A 12,875-nucleotide genomic window follows, 5' to 3' on the forward strand; every position below is an offset into this window, starting at 1 on the left:
CCAACCAGTCCATTCTAAAGGAGGTCAATCCTGTGTGTTCATTGGAAGGACTGATGCTAAATCTGAAACTGCAATACTTTGGCCACCTCATGAGACGAGTTGACTCATTGGAAGACTCTGATACTGGTAGGGATTGTGGGCAGGAGGAGAAGGGGACGACAGAGAATGAGATGGCTGGATGGCATCACCGACTCAATGGACATGAGTTTGAGTGAACTCCGGGAGTTGGTGATGGACAGGGAGGCCTGGCATGCTTTGATTCATGGAGTCGCAAAGAGTCGGACACAACTGAGCGACTGAACTGATACGAACTGAATAAAGAATGATGTTGAGCATCTTTTCATGTGTTTGTTAGCCATCTTTAGTCTTCTTTAGAAAAATGTTTGTTTAGGTCTTTTCCCCAGTTTTTGATTGGGTTGTTTGTTTTTCTGGGAATAGTTGTATGAGCTGCTTGTATATTTTGGACATTAATGCTTTGTCCATTGTTTCATTTGCTATTATTTTCTCCCATTCTGAGGGTTGTCTTTTCACCTTGCTTATAGTTTCCTTTGCTGTGCAAATGCTTTTATGTTTAATCAGGTTCCACCTGTTTACTTTGGCTTTTATTTCCCTTACCTTAGTAGATGGGTCATAGAGGATCTTACTTTGATTTATGTCATAAAGTATTCTGCCTATGTTTTACTCTAAGAGATTTATAGTTTCTGGTATTACATTTAGGTCTTTAAACCATTTTGAGTTTACCTTTATGTATGGTGTTAGGAAGTGTTCTAATTTCATCCTTTAACATGTAGCTGTCCAGTTTTCCCAGCACCATTAAAGAAGAGGCTGTGTTTGCCCCATTGTGTATTCTTGCTTCCTTTTGTCACAAATATGGTACCCATTGGTGCATGGATTTATTTCTGGACTTTCTGCCTTGTTCCATTGGTCTATATGTCTGTTTCTGTGCCAGTACCATACTGTCTTAATGACTGTAGGTTTGTAGTACAATCTGAAGTCAGGAAGCTTGATTCTTCCACCTCCCTTCTTCTTTCTCAAGACTGCTTTGGCTACTTGGGATCTTTTGTGTTTCCACATGAATAGTGAAATATTCTAGTTCTGTGGAAAATGTCATTGGTAATTTAATAGGGATAGCATTGAATCTGTAGATTGTATTTGGTATATAGTCTTTTTTAAAAATATAAATTTATTTATTTTAATTGGAGGCTAATTACTTTACAATATTGTATTGGTTTTGCCATACATTGCTATGAATCTGCCCCAGGTGTACATGTGTTCCCCGTCCTGAACCCCCCCTCCCACCTCCCTCCCAATCCCATTCCTCTGGGTCATCCCAGTGCACCAGCCCTGGCACACTGTCTCATGCATCGAACCTGGACTGGTGATTCATTTCACATAAGGTAATATACATGTTTCAATGCAATTCTCCCAAATCATCCCACCCTCACTCTCTCCAACAGAGTCCCAAAGACTGTTCTATACATCTGTGTCTCTTTTGCTGTCTCACATACAGGATCATCTAAATTCCGTATATATGTGTTAGTATACTGTATTGGTGTTTTTCTTTCTGGCTTACTTCACTCTGTGTAATAGGCTCCAGTTTCATCCACCTCATTAGAACTGATCCAAATGTATTCTTTTTAATGGCTCAGTAATATTCCATTGTGCGTATGTACCAAGCTTTCTTATCCATTCGTCTGCTAACGGACATCTACATTGCTTCCATGTCCTGGCTGTTATAAACAGTGCTGTGATGAACATTGGGGTACATGTGTCTCTCTGAATTCTGGTTTCCTCAGTGTATATAACCAGTAGTCAGATTGCTGGGTCATATGGCAGTTCTATTTCCAGTTTTTTAAGGAATCTCCACGCTATTCTCCACAGTGGCTGCATTAGTTTGCATTCCCACCAACAGTGTAAGAGGGTTCCCTTTTCTCCACACCCTCTTCAGCATTTATTGCTTGTAGACTTTTGGATAGCAGCCATAGTCATTTAAGTAATATTGATTCTTCCTACCCAGGAACATGGACTATCTCTTCCTCTGTTTATGTCATCTATTTTTTCTTTCAGTGTTTTCTGTGTATAGTTCTTTTTTCTCCTTAGGTAAGTTTATTCCTAGATATTTAATTATTTTTGTTGCAATGGTGAATAGGATGGAATCCTTGATTTCTCTTTCTGATATTTCATTGTTAGTATATAGAAATGTAAGTGATTTCTCTGTCTTGATTTTGTATCCTGCAACTTTGCTAAATTCACTGACTTTCTCTAATAATTTTCTGATACTACCTTTAGGGTTTTCTATGTGAAGTATCATGTCATCTGCAAACAGTGAGAGCTTTACTTCTTTTCTGATCTGGATCCCTTTTATTTCCTTTTCTTCTCTGATTGCTGTAGCTAGGACTTCCAAAACTATGTTGAATAATAGTGGTGAAAGTGCACACCCTTGTCTTGTTCCTGATCTTAGGGGACATGCTTATAGGTTTTCCCCATTGAGAATAATGTTTGCTGTAGGCTTATCATATATGGCCTTTACTATCTTGAGAAAGGTTCCTTCTGTGTTTCTAGTTTGTTCCTTCATTTGTGTAGTATATCTCTGCCTTTTCATTATTATTTTTTATAACTTACTGTGTTTGAAGTCTTCTTTTCCTAGGCTTTAAGGTTGAATTCTTGTCTTCCTTTTGGTTTCTGCCCTCCTAATGTTGGTCCAGTGATTTCTGTAAGCTTCATTTAAGGTGAGATTTTAGGGTTTTGTTTGTTTATTTGTTTGCTTTTCCTCTGATGAGCAAGGCTGAATGAGGTGGTAATCCTGTCTGCTGATGATTGGGTTTGTATTTTTGTTTTGTTTGTTGTTGATGAGGTGTCCTGCACAAAGTGCTGCTGGTGGTTGGGTGATGCAGGTCTTGTATTCAAGTGGTTTCCTTTGTGTGAGTTCTCACTGTTTGATACTCCCTAGGGTTAGTTCTCCGGTAGTGTAGGGTTTTGTAGTCAGTGCTCCCACTCCAAAGGCTCAGGGCTTGATCTCTTCCCAGATCGTATCCTGCCACTGATGCCTCTCTCTCAGCTCTTTAATCCATCACACATCCAGGACTCTTCAGAAACTCCTCCACTGCTGACCTTCTTGACCTGTCCAAGACTGCCACCCTTAATTAATAATTATTAATAGAAATCTGAGTAGTGATTCTCTGTATATTAGCAATCACTTCTGTTTTCTGCTCTCTGCTTGCATAGTTTTTTCTGAAATGAGATGTAGTAGGTAGGCCTGAAAAAGAATGAGACCACTGAATATGAACACTTCCTCCAATATGTGTAAAATTATAGGACATTTTAATAAAAATTGATCCTTAAATTATACAGGCCAGTTTTAGAAGACATAAATTATTGAGATGAAATGTAGATAGCTTTCTTTACTCCCCTAGATAATTTTTTTCTCTTGGGAGCATTTTCTTCTGAATCTTTTGACAAACTTTTTCCTATTTATCCTTCTAAATTTCCCACACTAAGCTTCCATTCCTTACTAGTCGTCTTTCTTATTTATTTGTTTTTTACTCTTCTTTATCTCTAATGCATTATTTCCCTTTCACTAGTGGCTTTCTGTCCTGGACCTCTTCTTTGTGTGGGAGGCCAACTACACACATCCTTAATTCTTCAGACCATCTCTTGCTCTTTTCTGAATATTTTTTGTAAATAAATTTTTACTTTTCTTTTCCCTTAATGTTTTTTAAAATTATAAACTTTTAATTTTAGTACAGATTCAAATTTACAAGAAAGGTATGACAATAGTATACAAAGTTCTCATACATTTGGCACCAATTTCTACTATTATTGAGATCTTACATGAATGTGGTGCTTTGGTCCCGATTAATGAACCAGTATTGATGCATTATTATTAACTAAATTTCATGCTTTATTTAGATGTTCTTAGTTGTTACCTATATTTATATTTATATATATATATATATATATATATATATATTTTTTTTTTTTTTTTCCTTTTCCAGCATCCCACTCAGGATATACTATGTTTAGTTGTTAGGTCTCCTTAGTCTCCTCTTGGCTGTGACAGTTTTTCAGACTTACCTTGTTTCTAATTGATGTTGATGGTTTTAAAGAATACTAGTCAGCTTACTTTCATTTGCCTGCTGTGGTACTTTGACATATGTCCATTATTATTTTGTGTGTGTGTGTGTTTTGAGGACTTCCAATCTTGTATTATAAGATGCTCCAAACTCATCTTGTATATTTTCTGCCTCTGTCATTTTGCCATTCTATAGCTTTGCTTTTTCCAGAACGTTATATAAATGGAATCAAATAGCATGCAGCCTTTTCACACCCTTTTCTTTTTTCCTTTTCCTTATCAGTGTGCGTTTAGAATTAATACATGCCTTTGTGTGGCTTGATAGCTCATTCCTTTTTTTCTCTCTGAATAGTATATCATCATAATCATATACTACAGTTTACTTATCCGTTCACTGGTTGAAAGACAGCTAGTTGCTTCCATTTTTGGTGATTATGGATAAGCCTGCTATCAACGTTCACCTGCAAGTTTTATGTAGACATATTTTTGAATCAGTTAGGTAAGTACCTAAGAATGTGACTGTTGTACTTTGTTTAGCTGTGTAAGAAACTACCAAAGTGTCTTCCAAAATGATTGTATCCCTTGCTCCTTATCTTCTCCAGAAACTGGTATTGTCAGATTTCTTTCTTAGTTTAGTCATTCTACTACATGTGCGCCCACTATCTCCTTATGATTTAAACTTATACAAACTATACATGAGAATTTTATTTTTCTCTTTTTAATGTGAGTGTTCTTCTAAGATTATATGAATGAATTTAGAAACTTTTAAAAATTATTAAAAATCATAGTATGATTAAAAGTCATACCAGAAATTATCCATAGTGCTAATAGGCAGAATATTTCCCTCTGATTTGGTAAAAATATGCCCTGGGAATGGAGTCGGCCACTCTTATATAGAGGAAAATGATTATTGAGGGATTTAGGTGGAACTTCAAAATGATATGACTTGTAATACTATTAATTGAAGATGTTAAAATTTAAGATATTCACAAGCAGTCTTTATTATTATCTTATGCGCCCCTCATCCTCAGATTGCTGCAGTTTGAATTCTTTTCAACACTATCAGTGGCTAGTGAGTCACACTCACTTACTGGAAACTTCTTTTACTCATTTCATTCTCATAAGCAGGTTTTGCAAGCTTCTTAAACAATCTCCTGTTACTCCTTTCTCAGGAAAAAGTATCACTTCCATTTAATATTGGAAAATTCCTAACCTAGAAAAAATGATCTGTAACTTAGAATAAGTGGAAGTAGAGTTAAGTCAGGCTTTTTGCGTGGGCATGTGGGGAAGGTAGAAAGTCTGTGAGGCTGTGATGTAAGAGTGTGCTGCATTCCTTATTGACCTCTTTACTGCTTTTATTGTGAAAGAACAATTTTTGGTTTTTCTCTGAGTTAGAAAGAAATTTATTCTTTTCTTAGTATGGAGAAAGATGGTTGTGGGCCCATACCACTTTCTGTGTCAAACTCATAGGTAACTTTTATTACCATTTGATGGAAAAAAATCACATTGATTTGGCATATTTAGTTTTTTAATTTAAATAACATCTTTGTGTTCATTCCTTCTGAATATTTTAGTTCAAATGAACATACCGCCTTTTCTTCCCCCTTTTTTCCCCCTTTTTATTTTATGCCTTTTATTCATTAAATTTTTACTTAGGTCTACTATTTTTTTTAATCCCTTACATTCTCTGTTCTTATTATTCCTTACTACATATCTCTAACTTTGATTGGACTATACATTTTATTAATTTGTTACTTAATTATTCTGAAAATTAATGAAAATTTTAAGTAAGATTAAATTCAAATACCCTATGTTCTATGCCAGGTGAGTTGTCATTCTTATTAACCTTGAGTTTAGATGTTCAGTCAATTTTAAGTATTTTTGACAGCCTTTCTACCACCATTTATTTAAATTAATTTGGTGAATAGAATTTTGTGAGTCAGAATAAAGATGTTACTCAAATTGACGCTTGTCATATATGGTGTATCCGCTGTACTATCTCACTTCTTATCTTTCAAAAATAAAATATTAATCTTTGTTTTTTTAATGAGCCTGTTCAGTTAAAATTTTCATATGTTTTATTTTCCATGTGCGGAGCTATGATTATGTATTGTGGATGATTTTTATGTGTTTTGGAGTTCTCTTTCCCTATTTCAGTTACCTGTAGTGGTAGGTAGTTGAAGTGAGATAAAAGATTCCTTTTCAGATGTAGTATGATGGAGCCCAAACTTCCAATTCCTTGCCTATCATGCTTTTCCACCAAGTCTGATCTTAACTTTATGATCAGTTCATTTCAGTTGTTCAGTCATGTCTGACTCTTTGTGACCCTGTGGACTGAAGCATGCCAGGCTACCCTGTATATCACCAACTTGCAGAGCTTGCTCAAACTTATGTCCGTCAGGTTGGTGATGCCATCCAACCATCTCATCCTCTGTCATCCCTTTCTCCCCCTGCCTTCTATCTTTCCCAGCATCAGGGTCTTTTCCAATGAGTCACTTCTTCGCATCAGGTAGCCAAAGTATTGGAGTTTCAGCTTCAGCATCAGTCCTTCCAGTGATATTCAGGACTGATTTCCTTTAGGATTGACTGGTTTGACTTCCTTGCCATCCAAGGAACTCTCAAGAGTCTTCTCCAACACCACAGTTCTAAAGCATCACTTCTTCAGCTCTCAGCTTTCTTTATAGTCCAACCCTTACATCCATAATAACTACTGGAAAAACCATAACTTTGACTAGACGGATCTTTGTTGGCAAAGTAATGTCCCTGCCTTTGAATATGCTGTCTAGGTTGGTCATAGCTTTTCTTCAAAGGAACAAGCGTCTTTTAATTTTATGACTGCAGTTACCATCTGCAGTGATTTTGGAGCCCAAGAAAATAAAGACTGTCACTGTTTCCATTGTTTCACCATCTATTTGCAATGAAGTGATGGGACCTGATGCCATGATCTTCATTTTTTGAATGTTGAGTTTTTTTTTTGAATTGAATTTTTTATTAGAAAAAATGCCATATTTTATAGATCACCATTTATGAGAATCCTACCAAAACACTACAACAAACTGGCCTTGAAGAGAAACAGCATAATGACAGAAAGCTCAAAATACTATACCTTTGAGGAGCCTGCAACCAGGCTGATTGAAAATCAACACACAACTCCCACCACAGCACACACAAATATGAACAGGTTATATAAGTGAGCCAAGATTTAGAAAACACATTGCAAGAGAAGGAACACACCTACACATGTATCTGTGTGCATGTTTTCCTTAAAAACATGTAACAGGGTTTCCTTCATTTTACTCAACTCAAAGAAATTCTTGATCTAAAATTATTCCATGTCTAACATTATACAAAAGAAATATCAAAAAGCAAAAGTTTACATTTTCCTGGGAGCTGTCCGTTGCAAGTAAGAAAATGTTGCTTGCATTTTTTAGTGTAAAATCCACATAAAAACAGGAGTTGTAATATAGTGCTTGCCGTTTAAGTGTAACATTGCCAAAATAAGCCAACTTTTTCACTCTTCTCTTTCACTTTCATCAAGAGGCTCTCAGTTCCTCTTCACTTTCTGCCATAAGGATGGTGTTATCTCCTTATTTCAGGTTATTGATATGTCTCCCAGCAATCTTGATTCCAGCTTGTGCTTCGTCCAGACTGGCATTTTGCATGATATAGTTTGCATATAAGTTAAATAAGCAGGGTGACAATATACAGCCTTAACATACTCCTTTCACAATTTGGAACCAGCCCATTGTTCCATGTCCAGTTCTAGCTGTTACTTCTTTACCTGCACACCGATTTTTCAGGAGGCAAGTAAGGTAGTCTGGCATTCCTATTTTTTGAATAATTTTCCACAGTTTGTTGTGATCTACACAATCAAAGGCTTTGGCATAATCAATAAAGCAAAAGTAGATGTTTTTCTGGAATTCTCCTGTTTTTTTTTTTCTATGATCCAATAGATGTTGGCAATTTGATCTCCAGTTCCTCTGCCTTTTCTAAATCAATAGATAACTTTATGATAAGAATGGCAATTTTCCTGTGTGAAGAAAGGTGATGTAGAAATGGAAATACTAGTCAGAAATTTTCCCTGTGGTACGTGTGAATTTTAATGTAGTGCTTGTGGGCAGCTTCTACACTCTCACTCCCCACTATTGTTGTTCAGACTTGGTTGGAGTAGATTGTTGGGAGATAGAGAATGGTTGGAGATAGGAAGGATTGGCTTCCCTTCCTATGTAGAAAAAAGTCAGAATAACCAGTTGTGAGTCCCTACAGGAGAGATGAATCGTTGGTGGTATGAGATGGAATGTTTGATGTAAGCAGAGTGCTGTTGGTAGATATGGAAAGAAATCAATGAAGTATGTATATCAGTCAGTTCAAGGAAGCAAAGAAGTGTGATATTCATAAGCAAGAATGCTGACATAATTACCTACTCATACATATTGGTCAGGACTGAACATTTTCCAGAGCTGGATGAAGAAAAAGAGAAGAAAAGCCAACTTTGAATATATGTGTATTTATTTTAACATTTATGAATGTATGCTTTTGTCCTCCTGAGAGAGATTTTTTTTTTCTTTTTTTGGTATTATTGCTTTGAATTCTAATCCCAGAAGTAATTGTCTCTACTCTAGACTCTAGAAGAGTAGATTCTTCTAGTGAACTGGAAAAAAGATCATTGGGAAATAAGATACTTGTACACACTGTATTTAGATATTCTGATTCACTATATCTAGAATAGGGACTGCAAATTTATATGATCCTGAGCTCTCTTTCCCCCAAAGGTACACTAAAGTTACAGCTATTTACTGTACAGCTATTAATGAGAAAGACCAGAAGGCTAGCAAAAATAATCTTCTACAATTAAAGATAATGAAGGAACCACAACATGTTGGGTAGTAAGGGCTGAGATGCAGTATAGAGAAGACCCATACTGGTGGGTGACCCAGAAGTGAAAGAATAATTATAGTTGTAAAAATTCTTCCCAAAAAGTGAGACGTACAAGCCCTATATTGGATTCCTCAGTCCTGGGGTCCTTACCAGGACAAGCCTCAGTATGTTCGGCTTTGAGGGCCAGCATAGATTACCTTCACGAAGCCCACAGGGCTGTGGGAAATAGAGACTTTACTCTTTTTAAAAAGATTTTTAATTAATTAATTTATTTTAATTGGTAGCTAATTACTTTACAATATTGTAGTGGTTTTTGTCATATATTGACATGAAATCCACCACAGGTGGACATGTGTTCCCCATCCTGAACCCCCCTGCCACCTCCCTCCCCATCCCATCCCTCAGGGTCATCCCAGTGCACCAGCCCCGATCATCCTGTCTCATGCACAGAACCTGGACTGGTGATCTGTTTCACATAAGGTAATATACATGTTTCAGTGCTATTCTCTCAATCATCCCACCCTCGCCCTCTCCCACAGAGTCCAAAAGATTGTTCTGTACATCTGTGTCTCTTTTGCTGTCTCACATACAGGATTATCATATCATCGTTCTAAATTCCATATATATGTGTTAGTACACTGTATTGGTGTTTTTCTTTCTGGCTTACTTCACTCTGTATAATAGGCTCCAGTTGAGACTTCACTCTTAAATGGTACACAGAAAATCTCACATCTTCTAGGACCCAGGGCAGAAGCAGTTATTTGAAAGGAGCCTGGGTCAGACACACCTGCTGATCTTGGAGACACTCCTGAAAAGGCAGGAGGAAATTGAAACTTACCCTGGGAATACATTATTGTCAGCCATTTTGGGGAGCTTATTCTACCATGAGGATGCTGGTGCTGTCACGTGCCATTTTGGAATCCTTCCTCTGGATTGTTAGCACTGGGAATGGGCCTTGCCTGCTAGTCTATAAGTGCCAGTACTACCCTCAGGCTAAGTAGCTACCTTGGCAGGAACACACTCCCACCCACCAGCAGGCCAGCTTCCTTAAGGCCTCCTGAGCTCACTGCCACCCCAGGACCCAGTCTTGTCCACTAGACGGCCTCAGACCTGGCCTTGCACAGTAGTGCACTGGCCTGAACCCTGATCAATAACCGGTAGGCTGACACCAGTTTTGGACCCTGTGAATCCCACAGTCAGCTGTGTCTGGTATCAGCCCCAGCCATCAGCAGACTGACACTATATCTTGGAACCCCATCCACACAACCACCCATGGGAGATGTTGCTCAACACACTCATTGACCGATATCAGCCCTGGAACCACCTGGGACTCTGCAGCCAGTTACCTTGTGACTCAGCACACACACCAGGGGCCAGCTGCCTCTGTACAAGGCATGGCAAAAAACCCAACTGGGATCCAGCCATGCCTACCAGACTGTCCATAGTAGTCAGCCTGCAACAACAGAAAGACCTGTGCAACCCATATAGGGGGTACCTTAGAACCTATAACTCTGGTGACCAGGAAGGAGTGCACTGCTGGAAAACATAAGACTTCCCCTACAAAAAGTCGTTCTCCAAGGTCAGGAAATATAACAACCTACCTAATTCATAAAAGTTGGAATAAGAAGTTAGGCAAAATAAGGCAACAGAGGAATACGTTCCAAATGAAAGAACAAGATCAAACCCCAGATGAATGAAGTGAAGTGAAGATAAGCAATCTACTTGATAAAGATTTCAAGGTAGTGACTGTAAAGTTATTTGAAGAATTCTGGAGAAGATTGGATAAACAGAGTGAAAAGTTAGAAATTTGCAGTAAAGAGTTAGAAAATATAAAGAACTAAACAGAGCTGCAGAATACAATAACTGAAATACAAAATACACTGGGAAGAGTGAAGAGTAGGTTAGATGATACAGAGGAACAGATCAGCAAGCTGGAAGACAAGAGTAGTGGAAATCACTGAAGTTGAACAGAAAAAAGAAAAAAAAAAGAATGAAAAGTATTGAGAAAATTCAAGCGATTTCTACAACAATATCAATAGTACTAACATTTGCATTATAGGGGTCTGAGAAAGAGAAGGGACAGGGAAAGGATCAGAGAACATATTTGAAGTCATAATCACTGAAAACTTCCCTAACATGAGAAAGGGTAGATTCAGGCCCAGGAAGCACAGAGTGTCTCAAATATGATCAACTCAAAGAGGAAAATACCAAGACACATTATAATTGAAATGGAAAAAATTAAAGATAAAGAGAGAATATTAAAAGTAGCAAAGCGAAAGCAACATTTTAGGTATAAGGGAACACTTGTAAGGCAATCAGGTGACTTTTCAACAGAACCTCTGTGGGCCAGAAAGGAGTGACTTGATATAGTCAAAGTGATGAAAGAAAAACACCTAAAACGAAGGATGCTTTATCTGGCAAGTCTTTCATTCAAATTTGATGGAAAGATCCAATGTTTTACAGACAAACAAAAGATAGAATAGTTCAGCACCATCAAATCAGCCTTATAAGAAATGTTATTGAGATTTCTCTACATAAAAAAAAGGCCAGGAGTAAACCTGCCTAAACAGACAAAGGATCTGTATGCAGAAAACTATAAGTCACATTTCTTTGATGAAAGAAATCAAAGATGACACAAACGGATAGAAAGATATACCATGTTGTTGGACTGGAAGAATCAGTACTATGAAAATGACTGTGTTACCCAAAGCAATCTACAGAGTCAGTGCTATCCCTATCAAACTGCCAATAGTATTTTTCACATAACTTAGAGCAAAAAAAAAAAAAAAAATTCACAATAGGTATAGAAACACAAAAGACCCCAAATAACCAAAACAGTCTTGAGAAAGGAAAACAGTTGGAGGAATCAGCCTTCTTGAATTCAGACTATACTACAAAGCTACAGTCATCAAGATTGTATGGTACTGGCACAAAGACAGAAATATAGACCAGTGTAGCAAGATAGAAAGCCCAGAAATAAACCCACACATCTATGGGTACCTTATCTTTGACAAAGGAGGAAAGAATATGCAGTGGAGAAAAATCTGCCTGTGCAATAGTTGTGCTGGGAAAACTGAACAGCTTCATATAAATAATGAAATCTCCTAAAACCATACACAAAAATAAACTCAAAAATATTAAAGAATTAAATTTAAGGCCCAAAACTATAAAGCTCTTATAGGAAAACATAGGCAGCACATTCCTTGATGTAAATCACAACAATATCCTCTGTGACCCATCTCCTAGAATAATGGAAATAAAAACAAAAATAAACAAATGGGGCCTAATTAAACTTGAAAGCTTTTGCACAGCAAAGGAAACTATAAGCAAGGTGAAAAGATAGCCCTCAGAATGGAAAAAGATAGAAGCAAATGAAACAACTGACAAAGGATTAATCTCCAAAATATACAAGTATCTCTTGCAACTCAATACCAGAAGAAAAAAAAATCAGATAAAAAGTGAACAGAAGACCTAAACAGACATTTTTCCAAAGAAGACATACAGATGGCTGACAAACACATGAAAAGATGCTCAACATCACTCATTATCAAAGAAATGCAAATCAGAACCAGAATGAAGTATCACTTCACACTGGTCAGAATGGCCATCATGAGAAATTCTACAAACAATAAATGCTGGAGACGGTTTGGAGAAAAGTGAACTCTCTTGCATTCTTGGAGGGAATGTAAATTGATACAGCCACTGTGGATAACAGTGTGGAGAGTCCTTAGAAAACTAGGAATAAAACTACCCTTATTATGGTTGTTCGGTCACTCAGTTGTGTCTGACACTTTGCAGCCTCTTGGACTGCATTATGCCAGCCTTTGTCCATCACTATCTCCCAAAGTTTGCTCAAACTCATGTCCATTGAGTTGATGATGCCATCCAACCATCTCATTCTCTGTAGCCCCCTTCCCCTCCTGCC

At 37.3% G+C, this 12,875-nt stretch overlaps 1 protein-coding gene across 2 annotated transcripts in view; it reads left to right on the forward strand.

The window, feature by feature from the left end:
• GUCY1A2 (guanylate cyclase 1 soluble subunit alpha 2) overlaps positions 1 to 12,875 on the forward strand; it is a 444,325-nt gene that overhangs the window by 114,126 nt on the left and 317,324 nt on the right. The window lies entirely within an intron of this gene.

Source organism: Moschus berezovskii, chromosome 14 (assembly GCF_049115385.1).
Source record: "Moschus berezovskii isolate FMDL1 chromosome 14, NW_MosBer_1.0, whole genome shotgun sequence".
In the NCBI taxonomy this organism is placed as follows: domain Eukaryota; kingdom Metazoa; phylum Chordata; class Mammalia; order Artiodactyla; family Moschidae; genus Moschus; species Moschus berezovskii.